The sequence below is a fragment of the Tauraco erythrolophus genome, chromosome 1 (genome assembly GCF_009769465.1).
Source record: "Tauraco erythrolophus isolate bTauEry1 chromosome 1, bTauEry1.pri, whole genome shotgun sequence".
NCBI classification, from domain to species: Eukaryota; Metazoa; Chordata; class Aves; order Musophagiformes; family Musophagidae; genus Tauraco; species Tauraco erythrolophus.
The window spans coordinates 101,593,876-101,606,438 of record NC_141465.1 but is presented as its reverse complement, the minus strand read 5'-3'; the positions used below and the strand labels follow the sequence as shown (position 1 = coordinate 101,606,438).

General features: G+C 42.4%; 1 protein-coding gene across 2 annotated transcripts in view; it reads left to right on the top strand.

Moving 5' to 3' along the window:
• Positions 1-12,563, top strand: part of ELF1 (E74 like ETS transcription factor 1) — a 97,133-nt gene that overhangs the window by 25,635 nt on the left and 58,935 nt on the right. The gene's annotated exons all lie outside the window — the stretch shown is intronic.

The window sequence follows — 12,563 nt, the reverse complement described above, 5'->3', positions numbered from 1 at the left end:
TGTCAGTGCGGGCAAAGGGCGCTGGGCTGCCGCTGGGCTGCTCGGAACAGCGCGCCTCACACCTGATGGACAATTTTGGCTGCGTTTTCTAGTTTTGTCGCCTTTGAAGTGTGGGGAGGTGTCAGGCGGGCCGCTGATCTGACCCCTGCGGCCACCGCTCGGGTGGCTGTACGGTACATGGATTTTATTTATTCTGAGGCTGCGTTTGCCTGGACCCGGTCAGCGCGTAGCACAGCTGGTCCAGAGCGATTCTGGCAAAGCGTTAATAATCGGCGCCGAGGCTTTGAGCACCTTTGCTTCACGGCCGCCCGTTCGCCCGGTGTGGTCCGGAGCGACTTTAAAATGGCAGGTTCGTCGTTTCAGAGATGGATCGCTCTCTGCGCCCGTGACCTTAAACTGCAGTTCTGTTTCTGCCGAAGCAACCTCGTTCAGTGGCGGCTGCCACGGTGTCATTTTAAAATCGAGGGAGTTAAATTGTTCTGCGCCGAAAAAAATGGGCTGGTGCTCACCTTCTCCTGAAAACGATTAAAACACAGTAGTAACGAGGATGGTGTACATGGCAGAGGGACAGACCAGTTATAAAATGGGCTTAGTGGTAGTTGTAATGGGAGAAGAAAATATTGGAGGTAATTACGGTGTGTCAAATTGCTTTTTAAACTTTCAGTGGATGAAAACCACTTTGATTCTCCTAATTATGTACTTCTGAACTCTGGCACAGTGTTTTGAAAAAGAATGACTGTTTCCACCTTGTTTATAGTTGAACAGAAATGCAGGCTGATATCTTTCAAAGTTTTATCTGAGTATATAACTTTAGACTCTCTATTTCAGTCTTTCAGTTGAGAAACAAAGTTGAATATATTCTTTTTGAAAACGAGATGACAGGGAACTCAAACTGTTACGCACAGAGGAATACTTTCCATTTTCATTTACTCTATGGAGCCTATATCTGAGACGTATAATGGAGTCTTGCTTAATACTGCAATCAGTTGCAGGGGAGGGAGAGAGGGAGGTAACCATTAAGTAATGGTCATGTTTTGGGTGAGGCTGTCTGTTGTCTTCAGCCTTTCCAGTGTTCACCCATATCTTCCTTCTGCATCTTATGATACCGTGTGTTTTTATCATTTTTTGATTTTATGTTTTGCCTTTTTTCTTTCTAAAAGAACAGTGTTTGCAAAAGTTTAGGCGATTTGTTTGGTGCATTGTTTCATGTTGAAAAATCCACAGAGGAAATAATAAAGCTACAGAGGAGCCATTTGGGAAAAAAAATGTTTCGAGTTAGTGCTAGAAGTTTTTTACTGAAAAATTCTTTAAGGTATTTTCATCTTCATTTTTTTCATCGTGAGTTTTATTTTCAGATCTTGGGGCCAAGGCAACAACTGTCTGCTGTGCTTGCAACTGACAAAGCACAAGCCTCCCTTTCCTTACCTCTTTCCTCTCCTTCTTTCTGCTCTACTGGACCCTGTCAAGAGATCCAGCCTTAAAAACTTGAGTTATCTTAATTTGACTCCCAAACTGCAGCTTCTTACCTTGCGCAAGAAAGCCTTTTGTGCGCTAAAAGGTAAGTAGCTGCTGCTGCTTTCTCTTGAGCAAGGCTTCGCGGAGGAGCAGTTGCTCTTTGAAGGCAAAGCTGCCATGTTCGTGCTCTCTTGCTGCTGCGCAAGGACTACGCCAGGGCTACAGAAGCATCTGGAGTGCAGTGGTGGAGCTAGGAAAAAGTGATTTGAAAGTCCTTCAGGCCTTACAGATGATAGCTTGGACAGATCTAGAAGGCAGAGAAGTGGATTAGAAGGGACAGAGAAATGGCATTAGTTTTTGTTGATTTTTATAGCTGAAGCCTGTGTTTGTCTCAAAAAAAAAAAAAAATCTTTTCTTTTTTTCCCCTCACCCTAAGGCAGAGATCTTTCGGTTTGGATTGAGTTTGTGGTTGTTGAGAGATGAGCCATGGGAGTGGTATCATTAGATGCCACTTAGCTTGAACATTATTTCCAGACTCATGCTTTTACAGAAGGGCCTGTTTTCTAATGTGCTCTTTTTTTTCGTACGTTGAATATTAGAATTGCCAAGTGCGTGATCTTGGCACTCAAATGAGAAAACAGAAGAAGTAAACGTCCAGATTCAAAGAATGTTGTTGGCCTGGTATAGCCTGGTGTTTCAGTATTGCTGCAAACTCATACTTCAGTGGTGTGCGTTACTCTTTGGACGCTTCTGTGTATAAAAAAATAAAAAAAACCCATGAGGCCTGTAAGTGTACCCTTTTCTCTCTTTTCAGCACAGCTGTAGTCAAGGGAGGGGACTACAGTAGGACTGCGTTAGGTGAGCTGATAGAAAAGACTTATTAAGAAAAACGTAGGATTTCCCTCTGTATCAGAGAAGAAGCTTTGATCTCCAGAACAGCTTTCGCTTCTTAAAAGCGTTAGCAAAAGTTTCTCAGCTTTCGCTGGCAGATTTTGTTGTCTTCACTGACAGTTTTGGTAGCTTGCTGGAGTTTTGTTGGGTGTGCGAGGAGCACCAAGGACTTTCCCCTGCCAGGGTGATTCAGCACAGGAGTGGCACAGGGGTTTATTTTTCCAGCCTTGGTTATCATCCACTCCATAAGCATTGAAACTTTTCTACCGTACCATACGCCAGTGATTTACTGTGCTTATCCTTTTAATGCCACTGATGTGCTTTAGAGATGATTTGCTTCCTTAAGGCTTACTTAAATGTTCCTTCGCAGATAAAGTAGTTGACAGAGACTCTACATACTGAAATTTGAAGTCTTTTGCTTATCAAAAGTCCACAGCAGCCATGTGAAAGGCTCTAGAGGTTCTCACACTGCTGACCTGATGGGGGATGATCTGTGTAGAGGTAAAAAAGATTTATTCTTCAATATGGGCCAGTCCTGCAGCAAAGCTTCCCACTGTGTCAGCCTTTGTGCTAGAAGGATCCTATTAGATAGGGACTACAGTTTATGCATTCTTGCCTTGATGTGCTTTAGGCCTTAACTACCTACCACCTATCTTCAGTGATGAATTGGATGACTAGAGCTCAGGTCATTTATTTGTCCTTAAAGAGATCAGTCATCTTGGGTCATGTATCACTTTGTACTGGGTTCAGGTTTGAATGTGAAAATGATAGCCGTTTTGTGAGCCTGGAAAGAACCTCTAGTTCTTAAACTTGCATGTAAAAATCATTTCTTTCTGTATTGGGGCGAGAAAAATATTACGGTTAAGATAATTTGCTAGGAATAGGAGTACTAAATACAGAGGTTGGAAACTGTGGGAAAGAGTTGGTTTTAGATGGATTGAATGTCACTGTCTGCTTCTATAATAAGACATTTTAGTCTATTTCTAGAACAGCCTATATTTAACTCATCGTCAACGTTTCTGTGTGAATATACCAAGTACATTTTTTATGTTGAGAGGAATGTTTAGCACGTCTTGAATGGTTACCGTTAGTACTCGTAACGGTCTCATCGCTTCGTTTGCGAGCTCCTTCCGCATTTGCCTCACCTACCTTCTCGCGTGGTAGTGGTTTGACTTTTTAAGCGGGCTCAGTGTAAATGTCATCCTGCATGAGCCTGGGTTTCAGAATTGGAAGAAAGGGGTGAACTTGGTTGATTCGAATTGTTGTCTGCTGTTCGGAGAAAAAAAGCACGTTAACATGTATTGTGGCTGCAGATGCTGTTTTGTCATGCTGTATTTTCCTCTAGAGTTCCTTGTGTTTTTTGTGGGATCTTTTGACACAGGTAATAAAGCTGACAGGTTAGGAGAAAGCTACCTTGCTTTTATGAGCTTTCTATCAAGTCACTTCTGCTGTTCTCCAGTTCCCGCCTATCTCAGTGTTTATTCAGTTTTATATTGCAGCTGGGGAAAGAAGCAGCAAAATGTGATTATGAAACTACGGTTACAACTTGTGATAGCCAGGGCTGACCACTGTCAGAAAGTTAATGTTTAACTTGCTCTTCCAACCAGGCTCAATTTCAAATTAAAAGCAAGTTGACAGTGATACTGTTAGTTTTCCCCTCTTTGTGTGTCCTACATGTGCTGCACTAGATAATTTTGGAGCTAACAAGAATAGTTTCCCAGGGATGTGATGGTGTGGTTTGTTTTTAGTGGAGGCCATCTTTCTGAGCAGAAGATGAGCCTCTTAAGAACTTTCATGAAAACTGTATCTTGAAGGCATCAGGGCTTGCACGTTGTCTGCTCAACACAGAATTTGGCCTGACGTTGTCCTCGGAGGTGGTGGTTGCGTTACCCACTCCCATTCTCTTGGTACGTTTGCTGTTTTGTGCTGTTATTTCCCCCCTCTCCAGAGCCTCTGTAAACTATTTAGTCTCTGTAACCAGTCAAGCTTTCTCACGGTGCCCGTAAATTAAGCATGCGAACGAGGGTATTAGCTATCAAGGAAATAATTAGGAAGCTTACATGCCGTGGAGTGCAAAGGGTGGCAAACCTGCACAAATGGTGAGAATTTACTTCCCTGTCTCCCGGTGCCTCCGAACCAGCTTGTGGAGAGCTCTGTGAGCCCAGCAAGGTGCTCCAGGCGCCCTTGGTGGTGTGCTGCTGAGAGGCTGCTGTTCTGTTTGTTGGTTTGTTGTTTTTTTTTTTTTTTCAGAAAAACAACTGACTTTTGTTTATTTCAAAAAGAGAAAAGAAGGAACTGTGGAGAGGAAGTGTCTGTTTGGGGGCTTTTTTTCTTTATGAAGGTGGTTCAGACGTATGAATGAAAATGAAACTTTCTGTGTTGAGAAAGTCTCAAGTTTGATTGCTAGGGATGGCTTGCAGCATTTTTAAAAATACTAGCCCTTTTCTATTAAAAAAAGTATATTTCTTTTAGTATCAGCTAAAAAAACAAATAAGTTGCTTTTGAAGCAACTAAGTGAAATACAATTTTAATTTGTCTGATGAGGCTGTAATGTAGAAAGCCATTGATTTAGACCATTTAAAAAAATTAACTGTGGAGTGATTTCCTGAGAAGAAAACTGAAAAGGTTACTGTTAGAATATTTTCCTAAATGTGCACTTTTGAAAGATGTATGTCTAATTATGAGTACTTGATATAATACAACATTCTACCATTCGTTTTATAAAAAGCTAATTGTGTTTTAATATGGTGCTTCAAGTGAGCTGTATTAAATGTTGTTTCAGTGATAAAGGGCTACAAATAATTGTCAACAGTAAGAAACGTCGGAAACCTTTGCCAAACTGCAGAATAAGGGCTCGGTCTTGCAAATCATAGAATCATAGAGTCTGTGATTCTATTCTACAAGATAAGGGCTCGGTCTTGCAAATGTTTTGTTTAAAAATAATAGGAATATTTTCAGAAAAGGTTTGATTCTTTTGAAGCCACAAAGTTAAAAGGGTATGTTTTGTGTCTGGATTCTGATGTTTGTAACGTTGAAAGCTTCTCTTATGGATGCCCTGTGTTCAGGTGGACTTAGAAAGCATTTTGTTAATTTATATTGCCAGGCTTCGTTAACAAAAGAGCTTTAATGACATCTTACTGGTATACTGTGATTAAAAATGTGTGCATTTGAGGGGAGAGGTGGTAGCAGTTACTGGTTGCAAACAGCTGGGTAGGATAGCCACTGCCCTGAGAGAAGAGACCCAGAACCACTGATCCGTACGTGCTGCATGGATGCAGCATGTCAAGGGCGGTGGGGGTGGAAATCAATGGGAAGTTCTGTGGGTTCCTTTTTGCTGCCTTACATGAAGATCTCTAGATGGGGTGACATCAGGAAGAAGGAAGACTGTGTGGAGAAAGCAGCGTGCTTCCTGACAGAGGCTGCCTTGGAAGAACCTGCTGTTATGACATCTGTCATAAACAAGCCTGGTATTTACTAATAGATGGGAGAACGATGGTGGTGCCTCGATGCCGTCTCTGATATCCCCATACACCATGGGCTTACCCAGCTTACGTGCGCACTGAAGGTGCTTCAGCCTCACCCCAGCAGCTCGTTTTGACTCATAAGTGAAGGTTGCATGCCTAATCACCCCCATCGCTTGGCAGCACATCCCGTTAGATCCACACAAGGGTTTACCAGGATATGCCCTGAAGCGCAGAAGGGAGGTTTGGACGGAGCAAGTTTTACGATGGTAGTGAACTGTCCTGGAGGTAATGGGTTGTAAATCCTTAAACGGCTCATTCAGCACCTGCCCTGGCCCTTAGCTTGCCCTGAGGTTCTCAACTCAACAGTAAGCTGCACTAGTGGAGCTAAAGTTGCAATTTGAACTCTAAACATATGTTTTTGTGAGCATACAAACTTGCATCTGTCTAATTTAGTTTCAAATGTACTCTTAGTGAAACAGTTAGAGGTGAGCATGGTTGTTCCTAGATGTTTCTGTGGCAGGAGCACTCATCCAGCTGCCCTAGTGCTGCTTGAGGGGTGCCACCCTCATTTTTGTTCACTGACAGCACCACATTTTTTTTCCTAGTGTTTTATTGCCCTCCCCTCCCATCCACAGTCCGAACTGTTCATGTGAGCAGCCCCTTATCTGGTTCAGCCAAGATGAGCCAAGTTGCCATGTCAGATGTCCATGCCATGAGAATTTACTGGGCTAGTTGACTGAACCAGGTTAGGAAATGATTTCGGAGTGGTGGAGCTGAGGAGTTTGTAAGAGCTGGCACTGAGAAAGATGGGGGAGGATAAAGTAGCACAGTTGTCCATGGAAGAGGACCATTGTCAGTGGCCAAAGTTTCAACGAAGTGATAATTAGGACAGTTAAGTCTTCTACAGGTTACATTTAAACTCTCTTAATTAAAACTTGCTTTCCAAGTGAGTTGTCTGAACACCACAGCTAGATCCTTCTGGTTGACTGGAAGACCGTTTTAACTAATAGATTTTGCCAAAAATTATGTAGAACTGTAAGTCTTGATAATGTAAAATGGGAGGAAAAGATGTTTACTTGTTGATTGAGGAATATGTGCAAATAGAAGCTTTTGGTGGAGCGAGAAGCTCAGGCTTTTTTGTTCTTTTTCCTACGGAGAGAAGAGGGGGAAGGAAGCACGAGGATGAGAACTGCACCGCTGTGGCTTTCTGAAAGAATGCTGTTAACTTGTTGCTTTGTTAAAAATATTCTAGTTATTCCTGTCAGCTAAATCAGGTTATTGAAATGAAATGATGACCTTTGCTCTGAGCCTAAAACAATACAGGAGGAAAGCAGGTGTTCGGGAAGATTAAACCTCTTAGATAAGCTAGAAAATGGTCAGATAGAGTTGAAGCTCTAAGGATGACATATTCTTACTGGGACTAAAAATGTGAGAATGAGGAAGAATTTAAAAAGTTGATTATGGTCCGTTGCCAAGAGCAATGTGGGGATAAATTATTAACTCATTGCACTGTACTGCCTCGTAGTGCAAACAGAATAGCTGGTTATTGTGCTCTGCTTGGTAAGTCAACACTGTAAAAAATTCCTTGGTTATCTGGAAAATGTCTTCTTTGGGGCGTTTGTTAAAGGGACACTGTAGGATTAAAAGTCATATTCCCCTCTGTTGAAGCTGGTGGAAACAAATAGAAATCGGTGAAGGCAAATTCAGTTCTTGCTGTCGGGGGAACCTGGTCAGTGGGTGCCGATCAACTCGGTTTCGCTTTTGCTCCTCTCGCTGTATGGCACTTGGGTGAGGTGTGATCCCTCCTGCCTCCCCGAAAAACACACTGATGGCAAGGCAGTGAGACTGCTAGTTGCAGAGACGTGAGACAAGTTGACTCATAGCTGTTGTGCAGGAAAAGCAGTTTTGTGGAGACCACTCCTCCTCCCCTGTTAGCTGTAACCGAGTTGGAGGATTAGGGGGGCAGGCTGCTGGAGCATGGGGGTGCCTTGCCGATGCCATGCAGAAGCAGCGTCGAAGAATAAATTTTCAATTTTGTAAGAATTGAGACATGCTGATTTTTGTTTTGCTTTTATAAATGTAAATACCACAACATTTACCTTTCCATTTTTGCTTAAAATATACAGAGCTTGAAAACCTAGACAGTCTTAAGGTGCCTCAAAATCATTTATAAAATAATGCCCCTGACCTTATTCTAGCCCTATGGTTGTGTTACATTAATTATTTTGCTAATTTAACAGTGTATAATCAATATACTAGAGATGATTATGCTTGTAAATGTAACTTTTTGACGTTACGCTTAGAGCTAGAACAATAGTAATACACGATGAAAATAAATACATTTGATAATTTTGAAATACTTGTTGTAATAAAATCTGTAGTTCATTAGCAGGACATAGATGAACTTTCAGGGTTAAAAAGAATATCCAGCTCGAGAGTAAACCATTTCTGGATCAGTGTCAGCATCTGCCACCCCAGTTTTCTTAGGAAAACGTTGAATCCTGCCAGTACATGTTGCAAGATATGACCAACGTGACTTACAAACTAAGAAGCAAATCTACAAAATGCTGTTGGCTACATAGTATTGTTGGAATCTGAGATGGAAAATACGTTTTTTTCAGTTCACTTCTTAAGTCCTTTTGCCAATCCAGCAAAATTTAGTAAGGTTCAGATCATGCCGCAAGGCTTTTTTGTTCAGAAAGGCTTTTGAGCAACCATTACTTTGTATCTTTTTTTAATTTTTTGGCTGCTTGGGGTTACTTGAGTATTTGTCAAGGGTGGGACTTGTGTCTTAAGTGAACACCAGAAATACTGCAGAAGCCAGCTTCTGCTACAAGTTCTTCCACTGGCTTTCAGTTAGTGTCTGATGAATTCTGGTTTAGGACTTTCGTTCCGACTTTCAAGGCATGAAAAGGGGTCAAGCACCCAGTGACATGGAGGGACTTGTCTTCTTGTCTTCTGAAGCACTGGACAGCTGCAGTTCTCTGGGATAACCCAGATGGTCCCAGAGCTCAGATGGGAGCACATGAAAGCCGGGGACAAAGTGTGCACTGTAAGATAAACTTAGTTACAGAATAGGTTTCTAGTTAGAAATGAGGAGAATTTGGAGTCTGGTCTTTTTCAGGAAATTGCATACCACTGACTTTGAGATGGCTCTTCTACTAATAGTGCCAGTCACCACATGAAGGCATTTTTATTCCCAGCTATTCTGCACTGGGTATGGAGAGCACTGTAGGATGGAGAAAATCTTGGGATGGAGACCCTTGGTTCCAAAAAGGGTAAAATGTGCCAGAAACTCCATGAAATCCAATGAAGAATTTTTTACTGCTTGAAAGTTTATGCGGAAAACACTTCTAGACTATAGCAGTAGATGATAGCGTTAAATCTACCAGAGATCTACTGGTTGATATACTTCCTGACTTAATTACATGAGTGACACGTCTTCTATTGCTTTAGTTGGCACCCCTGCAGATACAGCTCAGAATCAGTTTTCCTAAGTCTTATCGCATCAGTTGGCCTTTGGTGGAGTAAGGACACGAGGCCATCTTAATAATTCTGGAAGTGTAGTTTTTTAGGCTGGCGAAGGAGAATATGTTTCCTGACAGGTCACACTATGGGGTGGTCTGAGACTGAGTGGAAGATTACTTAGTGAGGGGCTGAGTGTAGTATATTGCTTCACATGTAGATACTGTAGAAATTACAGCTGTGCTGGAGTTGCTACTTGTCACTGAAATTTTGCTTTGTCTAGCAGTTGATTCTTTGCTTGCTTAAGCTATGTTATTTCTTGTACTTATCTTGTTGGTACTCGATGCTTCTTCAGCATTTCAGTTTTGAGGTAGACTAATAGACGTTACTCTAGATATTAGTGTTAGAAGAGCCCTGTAGATATCTAACCTGTCCCGTTTTCTAGAGCAGGGTGGTCCAGTTAAGTGGATGTGCCGGTGCTGTGTTTGGCAGTGTTTTCTGCCACTGGTTGTGGTTCATTTCTGAAGATTTCTGCGTGTTTGCTTTTTCATCTATTAAGTTGAGTAACTTGCTTTCTTGGTGGTGTGCAAGCCCATGTGAGGAAAGCCAGGCTCTACAGCCTCCAAAGCTGACTTGTGTGCTGTCCTGGGCCATGCCGGACAAGAACACACCACCAATGCTTCGAACCCTGCTTTGGTGGCCTTCTGGGGCCACCTTTCATTATGCTTGACCTGGTTACTTTTTATCCATCCAGTTGGCTGGCTTTCTGTGTGGGGGCTTAACTTATTTAAATTCTTTCTCTCTCTCTCTTTTTTTTTTTTTTTTTTTTTTAAAAAGGCGCCACGGCGTTTCTACCCGCCGTGGGAGGCCGTGGCCCATGCAGGAGGACAGGCGCGCTCGGTGGCAAGCGGGCCGGGTGGGGCGAGACGCGGCTGTGTAGGCAGGAAACACTCGTCACTGGGTCCTGGTATCTTCGGCTGTGCTTCCTGTCAGTTAAACCACGAGCAAGGGAGCAGATGCACCCAGAGATGATGACTCCACTGTCTGCCCCAGGCAGCCATTGTGTAACAAACTTGTCTTCTCAGAGCAAACTCTTTTGACTTTGTTGTCTGTCCAAGACTCTTATTTAGATACCTTGAGAGTAAAGACCAGAATTGAATTTGTTCAACAGAAAGTAATGCTTGAACTTTTGAAGTGTGAACTGTAAAAAAGTAACCATGGGAGTTATCCTAACACAGGGAGAGCTGAGGTCCAGTATTTCTTTCTCTCCTGCTATCAGTGTAGTAGTTTTTATATACACAGGAGAAACAGAAACAGACAGATTGGGCATGAAGTCATGCAATTTCATTAATATCTTTCCGGGTAGAAAATCGCCATGTTACTTGACCCAATGAGTTTTTATTGTAGGATCCTGTGATCTTTGGAGTGATTTTTTTTTTTTTTCCAATTATTGATTTTTTTTCATTTTAATCCACTTGTGGATCTGTTTGTTTCTGACGCAACTCTGGCTTTCAGTTAAACAACTTATTTTGTTAGAAGTGCACAGAAAAAGCACATAAACCCTTCTGTTCTAAAAGATGTAATCGTTTCTAAGTAGGTCTCATGATTTCCGAAGATATACTAGAACTCTAATAATATCTTCCCCAGCATCAGATTTTAGAGAACTGAGTGCTCTGCACATCAAAATTATGTTAGAACTGAAACTCGGCGGATTCATTTCAGCCTTTTTGCCTTATTTGATGCTCTTTTCTTCCTCATGTGACAGCATGACTCTCAGAATATTGTTTTTTCCTTTAGACTTTATTCATTGACGAGCCAGCATGGAGTAGAGATGTCTTTGCCATATGATAAAATGTTTCTGTACTACTACATGCTCTTCAAAATAGAGGTTCTCAGCCTGAGGGGCACATCCTCTGGGTGGGGAAGGGTAGAAAGGTTGTAGGAGTAATGAGATTGGATGGGTAAGGGGTTTTGGAGGGTTTCTTTTTTTTTTTTCCCCTGACTTCTCTTGGGTTATGAAGCACCATGCGTCGCACCCTGCGTGAGAGGTGGGGAGGAGATGGTTCTGCGCTCAGCAGAAGAGCTGCTCTTGCAGAGCCAAGCACCACTTGTAGCTCTCGGCAGTGCCTTGACCCCAAGGGAGCATTTTCTGGTCCCCCCTGGTTTCTGCAGGGCCGGGAGCTGGCACCACAAGGGCAAAACTCTGCGTTTTGCCTCTGTGAAAGACACCAGCTCTTGCATTTCTGACGTGGCTGCACTGGAAGCCTTTCACAGCGACAGGATGCTTCTGCTGACCTTTTTTCCTTTCAGTTTGAGCACCGTTTTTCTTAATACTCTCTTGTTTGAGAGATGAAAGGTACAAATGGGGCACAGCCCTCTGGGGGGATCACATAGTAAAACCTCCACAAAACTCTGCTTGAAGTCTATGGCATCTTGAAAAAAGACGTAATACTTTTTTTTCCCCCCACCCACCTGCAATTCTGATATTAATTTATTGTATCCGTGATCACAGCAAACCACTGAGACTTCACAGAAATAGATGAAATGTTAGACAACAGGAAAGAAGAAAAAGAAAGAGGGCTGGAGAATAAATGAAGGGATGGATTAGAAACTACGTAAAACAACCTCTCCCTGCGTTGCCTTGTTTATGGTACTAGTTAATCTTCCACTTTAATCCTAGCTTTCCCATGTTTTTGTGGGTTTTTTTTTCCCGTGATGTTTTATTTATTTATTTATTTATTTTTCTCCTGACTGTGCAGCTTGAATGTCGTGTTGGAAGAGAATAGGGTAGAGTAGAAGTGGTATAATGTCTTTTATCTCTGGTTTCTATGATAATTTGAAAGTTTTCATGACAGAGCAGATGTCTGCTGAGGAGCTTCATGTGTGATGAGTCTGTTGTGCTGCAGGAAAGGATGGGATGCTTGCTTCATCTACACAGTACGCTTGTTTTCTTGGAGACCTGCATGAAAATGATTAGAGGGCTGGAACACCTCTCCTGTGAAGAAGGGCTCAGAAAGTTGGGATTGTTCAGCGTGGAGAAGAGAAGGCTCTGGGGAGACCTTATTGCAGCCTTTCAATACATAGATGTGGCGTATAAGAAAGATGTTTTACTAAGGCCTGTAGTGACAGGAAAAGAGACCGTGGTTTTAAACTGAAAGCGGGTAGGTTTGGATTGGACATAAGGAAGAAATTCTTTGCTCTGAGGATAGTAAGGCACTGGCACAGGCTGCCCAGAGAAGTTGAGGTTGTCCCATCATTGGAAGTGTTCAAGGTCAGATTGGATGAGGC